The sequence below is a fragment of the Onychomys torridus genome, chromosome 4, assembly GCF_903995425.1.
Source record: "Onychomys torridus chromosome 4, mOncTor1.1, whole genome shotgun sequence".
Taxonomy (NCBI): Eukaryota; Metazoa; Chordata; class Mammalia; order Rodentia; family Cricetidae; genus Onychomys; species Onychomys torridus.
Window position 1 is genome coordinate 129,946,422 of NC_050446.1, and position 12,587 is coordinate 129,959,008.

Genomic DNA, 12,587 nt, shown 5'->3' on the forward strand with positions numbered 1-12,587 from the left:
CACAAATATAAGATAGATGGATATCTTCTTTAATATTATAACTGTAATTCTTGCTTGATAATTGTTTTATGTAATTGTACTATGTAAAAGTTAAAACCTTCCTTAAAAAAAAAGAAAAGGGGAAGTGCTGTGGATATCACTCTGTGTAAATAAAGTTCTGATTGGCCAGTGGCCAGGCAGGAAGTATAGGTGGGACAAGAGAGAAGAGAATTCTGGTAAGTAGAAGGCTGGGGAGACACTGCCAGCCGCCGCCATGAGAAGCAACATGTAAAGACACTGGTAAGCCACATGCCATGTGGCAAAGTATAGATAAGCAGAAATGGGTTAATTTAAGATAGAAAAAGTAGATAACAAGAAGCCTGCCACAGCCATACAGTTTGTAAACAATGTAAGTTTCTGTGTGCTTTCTTGGTTGGGTCTGAGCGACTGTGGGACTGGCGGGTAAGAGAGATTTGTCCTGACTGGGCCAGGCAGGAAAACTCTAACTACAGGTGTGAGTTATACTTCCTTGGCATGGTCCAAGCTACACCTGTTGGTATTGTAAGGGGAGAGCATGAGCATGCGGGCATCTGCAGCAATCACCTGGCCTGACTGGTGTACAAACTGCACTATTGGTGAAATTATTAAGGCCACTCCACGTAGTTAAAAGGGAGGTTTATTTTGTGGGGTAACTTACAAATGAAGGGGTAGGTCGCAGAGTCTGGCAAAGGTATAGCGCAGTCCGGCGGCGTTCTCTGGAGAACTCTGCTCGGTCCACCTCTAGCATCCCGCGTCCCGGAACCAAGAGAGAGACCTCCTCCTGCTCTTCGCTCTTCCGCTCCCTCCTCTGCCCCGCCTTGTGGGCGTGATCATTACTGAAGCCTCAATGGGTGTTGGAACTTCCAGGCCAATGCTGGGATGGCTACCCACTACACTGCACTACCCGCGTTAAGACTTTGAGGAGAGTTCACAGAACCTGTTTTGTTCCCTCCTCTGTTGCTGGTGCTCCCTTTCCCCAGTCAGTTCCCTGTCTGCTTTTCTATATTTTTCTGTTTGTTTTTATTCATTCTTTTCCTTTTTTAAAAATAAATCTCACGTATTTCATTTGTGTTGCTTATGGAAGCATGGGTAAGGGCCATTCACAGGAATATGAATGGTTATCTTTTCTCACTAGTCATTACAGCAACGAGAAAAATATTTCTCCCTGTTTTGTGATAAACCTGACTTGGGTTAATCTGAGAGGCTAACAAGAAAAAAAAACATACAAATGTATTATTTATTTATTATTAAATTTATTATCATAGCCTTAGATATCTTTAGGAAATGAAGACCTTGAGATCCTTCTGTAGTCAAACACACACTGGATTTCACCACATTATGAAGTGAGATTGAATGGGGTACTTCAGTTGAATGGAGAAGTGACCAATATGGTAATGCTTCATTTGCACAGATTATTTAAGTGGATTTTTCTCAGCTTTACCTTCCAATCCTCGGGGATAAAAATGTTGCTTTCTTTTTGGTGTAGAGCTTCATCTTCTACATGGGAACTTCGTCTGCTTTCAAGACACAGTGTAAGTGACCTTGAATCTCTGCTTATGAAGTGACTTAAACAGACAATATCACAATAGCATATTTGGGGGATGGAATTTTTGTTTGTTTGTTTGTTTTCAAGACAGGGTTTCTCTGTGTAGTTTTGGTGCCTGTCCTGGATCTCTCTCTGGCCTCAAACTCACAGAGATCTGTCTGGCTCTGCCTCCCGAGTGCTGGGATTAAAGGCATGTGCCACTACTGCCTGGCTTGGAATATTCTGAAACCCTTAAAAACATAGCTCATATATATATATATATATATATATATATATATATATATATATATATATATACACATATATGTATAATATATATAATATCACATGTCATATAGATATATAAATAGAAGTATGCCACTATGTGATATTTGTAAATTTTATATTAATAATATTAATATATATTGATATGTTATAATATCTAAAAGATACTGAATGTATAATAATGAACTTTAAATAAACCAATAACACGCAATTTTAGTGGTACTTTTAATTGAGCATGTGGGAGAAATTACAAAATGTCTTCATATATGTATACCACAAAAACAGTCTAGGGAATGACTTCATAAATGCCTGCTATGAAAGAGTAGGGACCAGAGTTTGGGATCCTTGGATTCATGTAAAAAGCCAGGTATGGTTGCATACCTTGAATTCCCAGTGCTGGCATAGCAGAGAGTGGACGCTCCCTGAGGCCTGCTGGCCAGCTAATCCAACCATATCAGTTAACTGTAGGTTTAATGAGCTATAGGTTCAGTGAGCTATAGGTTCTTATCTCAAAGAATAAGGTTGAGAGTGATGGAGGTTATATTCAACATCAGCCTCTGGCTTCCACACATATGTGTACATCCACGCACGTGAGACAAGGCTGAAGCAAAAGTGAATGTTTATCCACCTGTCACACTCTGTAATGAATACACACTAATGAAAAGGTTTAAAATGTGTGCTGGTACAATCAGATAGTAAAGGGTGGCAATTTAATGATTTGTGTATTATTTTTATGTGTATGTGTGTGCATAAACATGCAACACACATGTGCAGGTGCTTGAGGAAGCCAAAAGAGGCTATCAGAGAGCCTGTAACTGGTGTACAGGCAGCTCTGAGCTGCTGGCTGTGGGTGCTGGGAACCAAACTCTGGTCCTCTGTAGAGCAACATCTTAACCATTGAGCCATGTCTGCAGCCTCAAGGTTGGAATTAGGTTTTGATGTGTTTGTCTCCCAGCCAGTTGCCTAGCAAGCAGAGTGGATAACTAGATGTGATATCTTAATTTGCTTTTAAAATATTTGGGGTCTAACATTCTCTGGCTTACAAATATGAAATATATTGTTATATAGGAGACATATCTTATTTCCTGCAGCTAGATTTAAGATTGGCTTGGCAATGTCTATTCATTTATGAAAACTGAATAATTTAAATTCCTTTTATTAGTTTTGAAGTTTCCACATAAATATATGGGTTTTCTTCCAGTTTTGGATACCCTCCAATTTAAAAGACTGATACAAGAGTAACAGGCTCTTTCCCTTAAAATTAAGAAAATACATTAATTTAGGAAAATATTTAGGTTTTGTTTTTAATAAATCAAGTTTGGAAACTGTGGAAGTCAAATAAAGTTTGGGCTACATTTTCTATCCACAATATCTGTTGATATAGTGCTTGCATACAAATATGCATGGTATATTTATTTCCTATACTGTTTTATTTATTTTTATTACTTATTTATTTATTCATTCAGAGATGAATCGTTCAGCACCCATAATGGCCTTGCTCTGGGGGGAATCAGTTTTTAGAGATGTCTTTAGGCTACAGACAGCAAGGAAGTAGAAGGTCCACAAAGCGGAGAAATTAGCAAGGTTGAAGAGCTAAGTCCTGGTGAGGCCCTGTCCTGCTTTCAGGAGGGGCTGGGCATTCTGCCTCCGATGTTTGCCACGTGCCAGGTTCCTTTATCCCCACCTCAGTCCCTTTGCTTTCTGCTGCACACTTTTCACTTTCTCCAGTCACTTAAGTCAGCTCTTCTTCACTTCGGTTTCCACCTTACTACTTAGGCAAGTCTTTGCCATCCACAAATATTTGGTGACAATGTGGTGGCATTTGAGGACTTTCTGTGGTGCTCTGCAAAGCTGGTGTATCAGTTTGATGAGCTTTTTTCTCATGATCTTAGACTGCAGCAGTCCACGACACCCAGATCAGAGACCTAGAAGAGCCAAAACTGTGACTAAAGCAGTTAAAAAATATGATAACAATACAAACAAAATTAAGCAACACAGTTCTCTCATAGAAGAAAAAAATAAACTGGAAGTTAGCAGACACTCTTTGGTGACCAACGTGTTTACTGGTTTTCTCCTGAACTTTACCATTTATTTCTTTGAAAAGATAGATTTTTACATATGTGTACACACAAAATGTATATGTATATATATATACATAAAAGATGATACATAGAATCTATATGGCATATATAATACATACACATATATGTACACATATATCTTAGGAAAAATAGCAAGAAGTAGAGATGGAGAAACTTTTACAAAGCTGAAGTGCTTGGTAGAGAGAGAGAGCTAAAATCATGAGGCACTTAGCGGCATCACAGCAGATGAGGATTCTCAGAAAAAGACATTCCAGTTCCAAATTAAAAGTAAATAATAAGAGGTGTGGAGGAGGGCATACAATATTGATTATTTTCTCCATTCCTTTAAATGACTAATTCTCAGTGAGGGTCTCCAGAGCAGTTATTTTCCACTCTGGATGCCGTGTTAATATGTTCTCATCTGGTTATTTCTGCATTGTAAGAGGACAAGGTACCCTGTGACTCAGAGGTGTTTGCTCCCTTGTAAATAGAATAATTCCTACTACCAGGAACTTAGGAAGGTAAAGTCAGAGTGGAGAGTGGAACTTACTACTTATCCATTTTTTAAACATTTATTTTAGTTTTGATTAGGCATCTGTGTGTGCGTTCACATGAGTGTAGGTGCCTGCATAGATCAGAAGAGTGCTTCAGACTGCCTGGAGCTGGAATAAGGCAACTGTGAGCTGTTCAGCATGGGTGCTGGGAACCAAGCTCAGGTCCACGGTAAGAACACTGTCTTAGTCGGTGCTCTATTGCTGTGGAGAGACACCACGACCAAGGCAACTCTTACAAAAGAAAGCATTTAACTGGGGGCTTGCTCACAGTTTCAGAGGTCTAGTCAGTTATCATCAGGATGGGAAAATGGCAGCAGGCAGGCAGACAGGAGTAGCAGATGAGAGCTAGCCACATCCTGATCAAATAGTGTCGCCCCTTGTGAATAAACATTCAAGTATATGAGCCTATGGGGGCCGTTCTTCATCAAACCACCCAAACAGAATGTGTTATTAATTGTTGATCAATCTCTCCAGCTTCTAAGTGTCTTATTTTTATTGCTATTTATTTGTTGGTTTATTTGTATAATTTGATGTGTATGGGTGTTTTTTTCTGCATGTTTTTCTCTGTTTCATGTGTATGCAATGCCCATGGAGGCCAGAAGAGGATGTCAGATCCCCTGGAATTGAGTTACAGACCATTTCTACTACCATGAGGGTGATAGGAATTGGGCCCACACCCTTTGGAAGAACATTCAGAGCTTTTAACTGGTGAGACATATCTCAGGCCCCTTACTGGCCTTATTGCTATAAAACACCTGATGAAAGCAACTTAGGGAAGGAAGGGCTTATGTTAGCTCCCAATTCAAGGGTTCCATCCATCCTAACAGGGGAGGCATGGCATCAGGAGTATGAGTTGGCTGGTTGCATTGTACCTATAGTCAGCAGCACAGAGAGAGGAAGGCTGCTGCTCAGTCTTTTTTATTCAGTCCAAGACCCGAGCCCACAGAACAGTGTCACTCACATTTAGGCTGGTCTTCCCAATTCAAGTTAACCTAATCTAGAAATTCATGCACAGACATTCTAGAGGTTATTTCCACAGTGGTCTTAAATCCCATCAAGCTTACAACCAAGATCAGCCATCACAAGGAGGAAGCCGTTTTACCTTATGGTTTTGTCTTCCTGGGTCTAGACTTTGAATACTCCCAGGTCATAACAGGAAGTATCTTTAGGGCAGAGTTTAACAGCAAGGCATGATATTCTGATGGTAAGTTTAAAAATGAAACAGATTCTCTTGTCATTGCTAGAGGAGTTCTCATGAAAGTTTCATGGCCCAACCCAGCCTATCTCTGAAACTAAGGGGATATTTGTGACTCTAATTTCATAGTGTAATAGTGCCACCAAGAAGCCAATGTGGGATAGGCTTCTGAAAAAATGACAAGATGGGCTTCTAAATGAGAAACTTGGAAACTGCTAATTTCATCTCTCCTTTTCCATGTCATCATTTCTTTCTGGACAACATTTAATCATGAGACCTTTTGTCATTAAATCATTTATTCACTCACCCTATATTCAACATGTATTCATTAAATAAGCAAAATGTGTTAGACATCCAAACATTTAGCAGTTATCCATAGACCACCACTACATGTCAGACAAGAATAATTTCCTGTACCAGCTTTTAGTTACTACTGTATTGTGGTTATGTACACACTTTTGAATATAAGTGAATGTCACACTAAGAGCTAAATTTAATAAAATCATGAGGAAGTTTGTGATATTGGGTCCAGAAAGAACAAAAAATAGAAAAATAGGGAGAATTTTAGAGGTTATTAATGATGAATCAACAGCAGCCATATCCCCAAAGAAGAGTGACTCACCTTCCCTCACACTAATCCACTATAACAGCTCCTTCACCAAGTACAGGTCCCTGAACTCTCCTTTATTGGTGTCAGAATTGGTTTTGTGCATGTCTTATGCAGGTAAATCACTGGAGGATGGCACTATATTGATGTGTATATGGGTATCACTAATTAGATTCAGTAGATTATAGCAATAAATAAAGGAAGACATGAAGTTGAGAGAGGGCAAGGTAGGGGAATGGGAGGGAGGTAATGATAGGTGGATATGATCATAATACTGCATAAATATGAAATTTTCAAAGACTATATGAAGATATTATCCTTTAAAAGATTAATCAGCAAGTTTGGTGCTGGGGAACAGAAATTGTTTATTAAAGTGCAAAATTCAACATACTGTATCAAAACACAAGGACCAAGGATACATTTCACTCTAGTGTGCTTTTCTGTTTCTGTGATAAACCACTTTGACCAAAAGCAACATAAGAAGTAAGGACTGAATTCATTTTATAATTCAAGGCCACAGTACAACACTTAGGGAAGTCAGTGAAGAGACTCAACAGAAATTGAAGCAGAAGCCACAAAGGAATGTTGTTTGTGCTTTCTTTCTCTCTCTCTCTCTCTCTCTCTCTCTCTCTCTCTCTCTCTCTCTCTCTCTCTTCCTTGCTCAGCTAGCTTTAATATATATCTAAGACAAAACTGAATAGGGAACAGTGCTGTGCATACTAAGCTGCCCCCACATTAATCATTAACCAAAAAGCTGCACACAGGCCAATCTAATGGAGGCAATACCTGATCTGAGATATTCCCCAACTCTTCCCAGGAGACTCTAGGTTGTGTTGAGTTAATAATTAAAAAGTAAACATCATAAGCCTGGGGTCTAACTTGACTAGAAATGAGGACAGAATGCATGGAAACAGTAAGAAAGTTGACCATGATCAACTGAGAAGTGACAAATTTGTAGTGACCATCTATTTGGAAAATAATTAATAGCAAAGACCAAGACCAAGGTGAAAGGCTAAAATGAGATCTCTGTTGGCTCCTCCAGGACTGAAGAGAATGGGTGTAAATATTCATCACAGAATCACAGTGAAGACAGAGATAGTTACTATTCAAGATCCTTTCTGAAATTGATACTATTAAATATAAAGCAGATAATCCCCACTTACCTAGAAGTGGCAAGAAAATAGATACAAATGGACTAAGATAAGGGTATTTATTCCTACACTTACATTTCATGTTAACAGTTCCTGAAGTGTGATGTGTAAAGAAATGAATAGAATCTGATTGGAACAGAAAATTGGCCATGGTTTGGGAATGTGGAGAGAATGGATATTTTATTGTAAATAATGTTATTTCAAATGTTTTAAAGAACACATTTATTTTATGCATCCTCCATCGTCTCCACTACCTACCCCAACATTAGGATATTTTTTCAACAAAACACACACACACACACACACACACACACACACACACACAATAAGCAATATGATGTTGTTTAGGAGGGTGACTGACTTCCTTTCAAAGGGAAGTGTTTTATGCTGTTAAGAAAGCCACTTGACAACACCAACCTATTATTACTTCTGATTGAAATAATAACAAAGAACTTTACAAAGACCAAGTCTGTGCTTTGACTGAAAGGGGGGAGGGAGGAAATTGGTATGTTAATGTCTGCTAGCACTATAGGGTGGGCAAGCAGATGCAGGTAGGGAGCAATTTCCCCTAATGGCACCAATTCATCGCTTGAATCTATAGATATAGAAAATCATCACATAATAATTAGCTAAATAAGCCGTGGGAGGAACTGAAATGCTCACTAAGGTAATTGTTTCAGCACAGAGCTGGGACAAAACTGTCAGTATTAGACATGACTGTCAGGATAATTAGCTTTTCCTAGCACTCACCTAGGCCACCCATCTGTTGGCTCTTCTAGGGATTGGACTATGAGAGCACACAAAGCTCTTCTTATTCAAAGCATGAACAGTTTTTCTTTCCGTGTTTGTGATTCAATGTGCATTTTAGGGAAATTACTTCAGTAGAATTTCTGGAGAGTCTGTGTCATTTAGAGTTAGTGGAGAGAGGAGTTGGTAAGATTTTGAGTCTGAGGATGACCCCTCCATAGAAATGCCTGAAGGATATATCACAGTATGCCTTCACCCATTCAGCGTCTGGAAACCATATAAACTAAGAGATTTCCTAGAGTACAAATGTGTCTTTGAATGCTGACACAAAGATGGTAGATTAATACTGCATTTATTTCTCTTTTCTCATCTATTCATATCATGAGCTACAAGACTCCTCAAGTTTACATCTTGGAGAATATAGTTATCAAGCTTGGTGGAATTTGGATTTGTAGCAATATTGTGTCCCCCAATATACTGTGCACCCTAATAAACTTATCTGGGGTCAGAGAACAGAATAGCCACTAGATAGACATAGAGGCCAGAAAATGGTGGCACACACACCTTTAATCCTAGCCTTCTGGAGACAGAGATCCATCTGGATCTCTGAATTCAAAGTCACACTGGAAACAATCAGGCATGATGGCACACACGTTTAATCCCAGCACTTGAAATCTCATGTCTTGCTTGGGAAAGACGCATGCCTTAAATCCCAGGAAGTTATGGCAGGAATCAGAAAGATATATTAAGGCATGAGGACCAGGAACTAGAAGCTGTTAAACTTTTAGGCTTTTAGAAGCAGTTCAGCTGAGATCCATTCAGATGAGGACACAGAGGCTTCCAGTTCAAGGAAACAAGATCAGCTGAGGAATTGGGGAGGTGAGGTTAGCTGTGGTTTGTTCTGTTTCTCTGATATTTCAATGTTCACCCCAATACCTGGCTCCTGGGTTTATTTTTATTAATAAGATCTTTTAAGATTCATGCTACATGGATTGTCTTCTAATACCAAACTGTTTACTTATAAATGACTATTCTGGAGCTTTCTTCTCTAGCAAATGAATCCATACCCTTTCAAAGCTTTGTTTTTGCCAGGCGACAGTGGTGTATGCCTTTAATCCCAGTACTTGAGAGGCAGAGCCAGGCAGATCTCTGTGAGTTCAAGGCCAGCCTTGTCTACAGAGCAAGACCCAGGACAGGCACAAAAACTACACAGAGAAACCCTGTCTCTAAAAACCCACCCTCCAGAAATCTTTGTTTTGGTGTATATGTCCAGAATACTGTGTAGTAAAGACAAAGATGAGTTTTTAAAGAATAGCAAGGAGGATTTAGAAAGAATTTTGAAGCAACTGCTCATGTTATGAAAGTTGACTATTCATAGTTATCTTGCATGATGACACATGCAATTAGCAACCTCTAGTAAAATCTCTCTATTTTCAGAGAAACCATCATGGCCACTAAGTCATGATGTGTGTATCATTAGAGAAAAGAAAAAGATACAGGAATGTGTATAAGCACCACATGGGGATTGCAATATGACACTATGGCTGGGACTAAACAGAGGTCACATTGACTCCAGAGTCCATGTTCTTGCAGGGAGGCTTTTGGCTTTAAGATTCTTTCAGGTTAGGTCATATCCACCAGTTTGCCACTGGAAAATGTTGAGTATTTGACACAGTTTATTAGATACATAGATGTTTCTTTGTGCCAACTGCTTCCTTCCCCAAGAAGGAAGGTAGGACACAGGCTGTTGGGACATGAAAGGACCACATCCTTCTCTGATCTGCAGCTGGTGATTGACATTCTGGTCCCAAGCCTCTACAGTTGTCTCAAGGTCTCCATACCCAACAGTAACAGACAAGGACTAGAATGTCTATATCCCAAAAAACATCCATTCTGAAGTCTCTTTACTGTGGAAACTCTCCAGGCAATGATTTTGACTTCAAAGTTCTCTATGATAAAATATGAGTTCTAAAAGGCCTGTCTTTATCAGGCTTTTTTCCTAGACAGCTCTACCTTATGCTATGTGTGGTACCTCAAGAGGAAGATTTGAGAACCCATCAACTGTTGTAAATTTAAACTTATACACCCAACAGGAGAATCTTTTTTTTTTTTTTTTTTTTTTGTCTCACAGCAATATAACTTAGGGGGGAAAAGGGTAGAATATTGGTTGTAGAAATTTGGAGTCAAAGTTAGCCCTTCAAAGGCATGCTGTACATGATCTATTTTATCAAATCAGCCCCACCTCTTAGTATCTGTCACCTACTAAAATGGCATCAGTATCTGAAGTGACGAATGAACTGACCCATTGATGAAGACATAATCCTCATGAACTGATGACTTTCTGAAAGTCTTGATAGAGTTTAGACCACAGCATTATCCTCCTGACTACCAAAGCCTTATGTCTAATGATACAAACTGCATTTAGTCCAACTTCAGGACTGAAACATCTTAAAGAGTTCCAGCGATGGTTAAAATCTCCTCTGGAATTTAAGGTAACTGTTGTCTGTGAGTTCCTGCGAAATCATGGATAAAGTCACATGTTTCATCATGTGCTGAAGAAACATGGTACACACATATTTCCATTCTAAAAAGAAATGAGCAGAGGAAGGAGGGACTGAACCACAGACTGAAATCGTGAACACAACTGAGATAAAATGCTGTTGCTCCCTGTGTGGTAGCCAGGTTACACAGTGAGTCAATAACACCACAGGACGCAGGCAGCCCTGCCCATGTGTTTGCAACAATGTAGCCTTTTGTTGGGCTTGCTATGCTCATTGTTGGTAACTTTCTTTGGCATATATATCATGCTCCTGGCATACCTAATGTCCTGAGGTCTCTGCCCAGATTTTGCCTTTTTGTGCTCACACATAAAAACATGGACCAACTTGTGAGTTTGCATGCTATCTTTGTACAGTGGCATGCTAATCTTTGTATCATTCCAGTTTCAGTATACTTGGTGGTCCTGTGACCATGGGAAAATGAATCTAGTAGTCCCAATAAGAGTTGAGCCTCCTGGCAGACTGAAGAGGTCTTGAGGTTCTTCAGATGAATTTACATCTTATATACTTGAACCTGGGATGGGCAGGACTGGGTCAATTCTTTTATTTTTTTTTCTCAAATAGGGAATCTTTTATTTATTCTCTGGCAAGCTCATGCTTATAAATACTGTACCTAAATTGTATGTATCTTCGATGTCCCTCTTCCTCAGATGTCTCCAACGTGTCTCCTCCCTGCTTTGTGTTCTCTTCTGCAATGGCCATATCATGTTCACAAGATAGCATTTGTCATCACACCTTTCCCCCTCTGGCTCTTACATTGCTTCAGGCCAGGGGTTACCGGCCCTGGCCCCACTGGAGCTACGAGTGATCCAACTACACACAGCTGGACCTGCTTGCGGCCAGATCTCCAACTCACATTGCTGGAGCTACAAGGGGCCCAAGCTGCAAGTGGCTAGACTACTTCTGGGTTTACAGACCTCTGACTCAGGCCACAGATGGCTCAGGCTGGAGCACGTGCTGGACTTTAGATTTTAGTTTTTTTTCTTCTCCTAGTAGGTAGTAGGTTCTCTCTCTCTCTCTCTCTCTCTCTCTCTCTCTCTCTTTCTCTCTCTCTCCATTCCCATCTTAAACTGCAACCAGACTAGGCAGCTGCATTGAAATTCCTCAGACTTCTACTATTCTACACAGACTTGGTAAGTCTAATATCAGATATCTTAAAGGAAAAAACTAGTTGAAAGAAAAAAATCTTTTCCCACATTAAAAAAATGGGAAATATCTTTACAATGGAAGAAAATTAGTCTTTGTTTGATAACACATTAGACAGTCTGAAAATGGAACAATTACATGAGAGGATAATTAATGTTGATAGGATGTATGTAACATCAATTATAATTATTTATTTAATTATCTTCATTTTAACATTTAAAAGTTTGTCAATTTAAGTGCCAAGATAAAAGGTTTAAAAAAAAAAACTGTTAAAATGAATTACAAAAAAATTCAGACCCAGACAGAAGAATTTAAAGGTGAAATTATTTCAGGATTGAATTACACAGTTACAGAGAGACAGTCTGTTTTCAAACAATCAAACTTAATTTTATCCAGTAGCCATACAGGAACTATCTGCTCAAGGGCATGTACAAGCTAATTGGACTCCAGTGGAAACGTTAGATTTAAGGAGATTTAAGGAAGCTATAGTATCCTATGACATGCATTCTCCATTCATAAAGCAAATGTTAAACTTGTGGTCAACTTGTAATAGGATTATTGCTCAGGACTAAAAAAAGGTTGGTAACAGCTGTCCTGGAGCCCAGAGCAAAATTACAGAGGTTAGCATGGCTTAAGGAGGAGGCTAAGATAATAGAAAACCAATGTAGAACTAGAGGTGTGGAAATTTCCCAGGATCAGCTTCTTGGAGAAGGTGAATAC

The 12,587-nt window shown here is 39.2% G+C and overlaps 1 non-coding gene across 1 annotated transcript; it reads right to left on the bottom strand.

Annotated features, from left to right (window-relative positions):
• Positions 1-11,032: 11,032 nt before the first annotated feature.
• On the bottom strand, positions 11,033-11,135 carry LOC118583269. Its single transcript, XR_004944855.1, has one exon. It is a non-coding gene; the product is annotated as a U6 spliceosomal RNA (small nuclear RNA).
• Between the last annotated feature and the right edge of the window lie 1,452 nt (positions 11,136-12,587).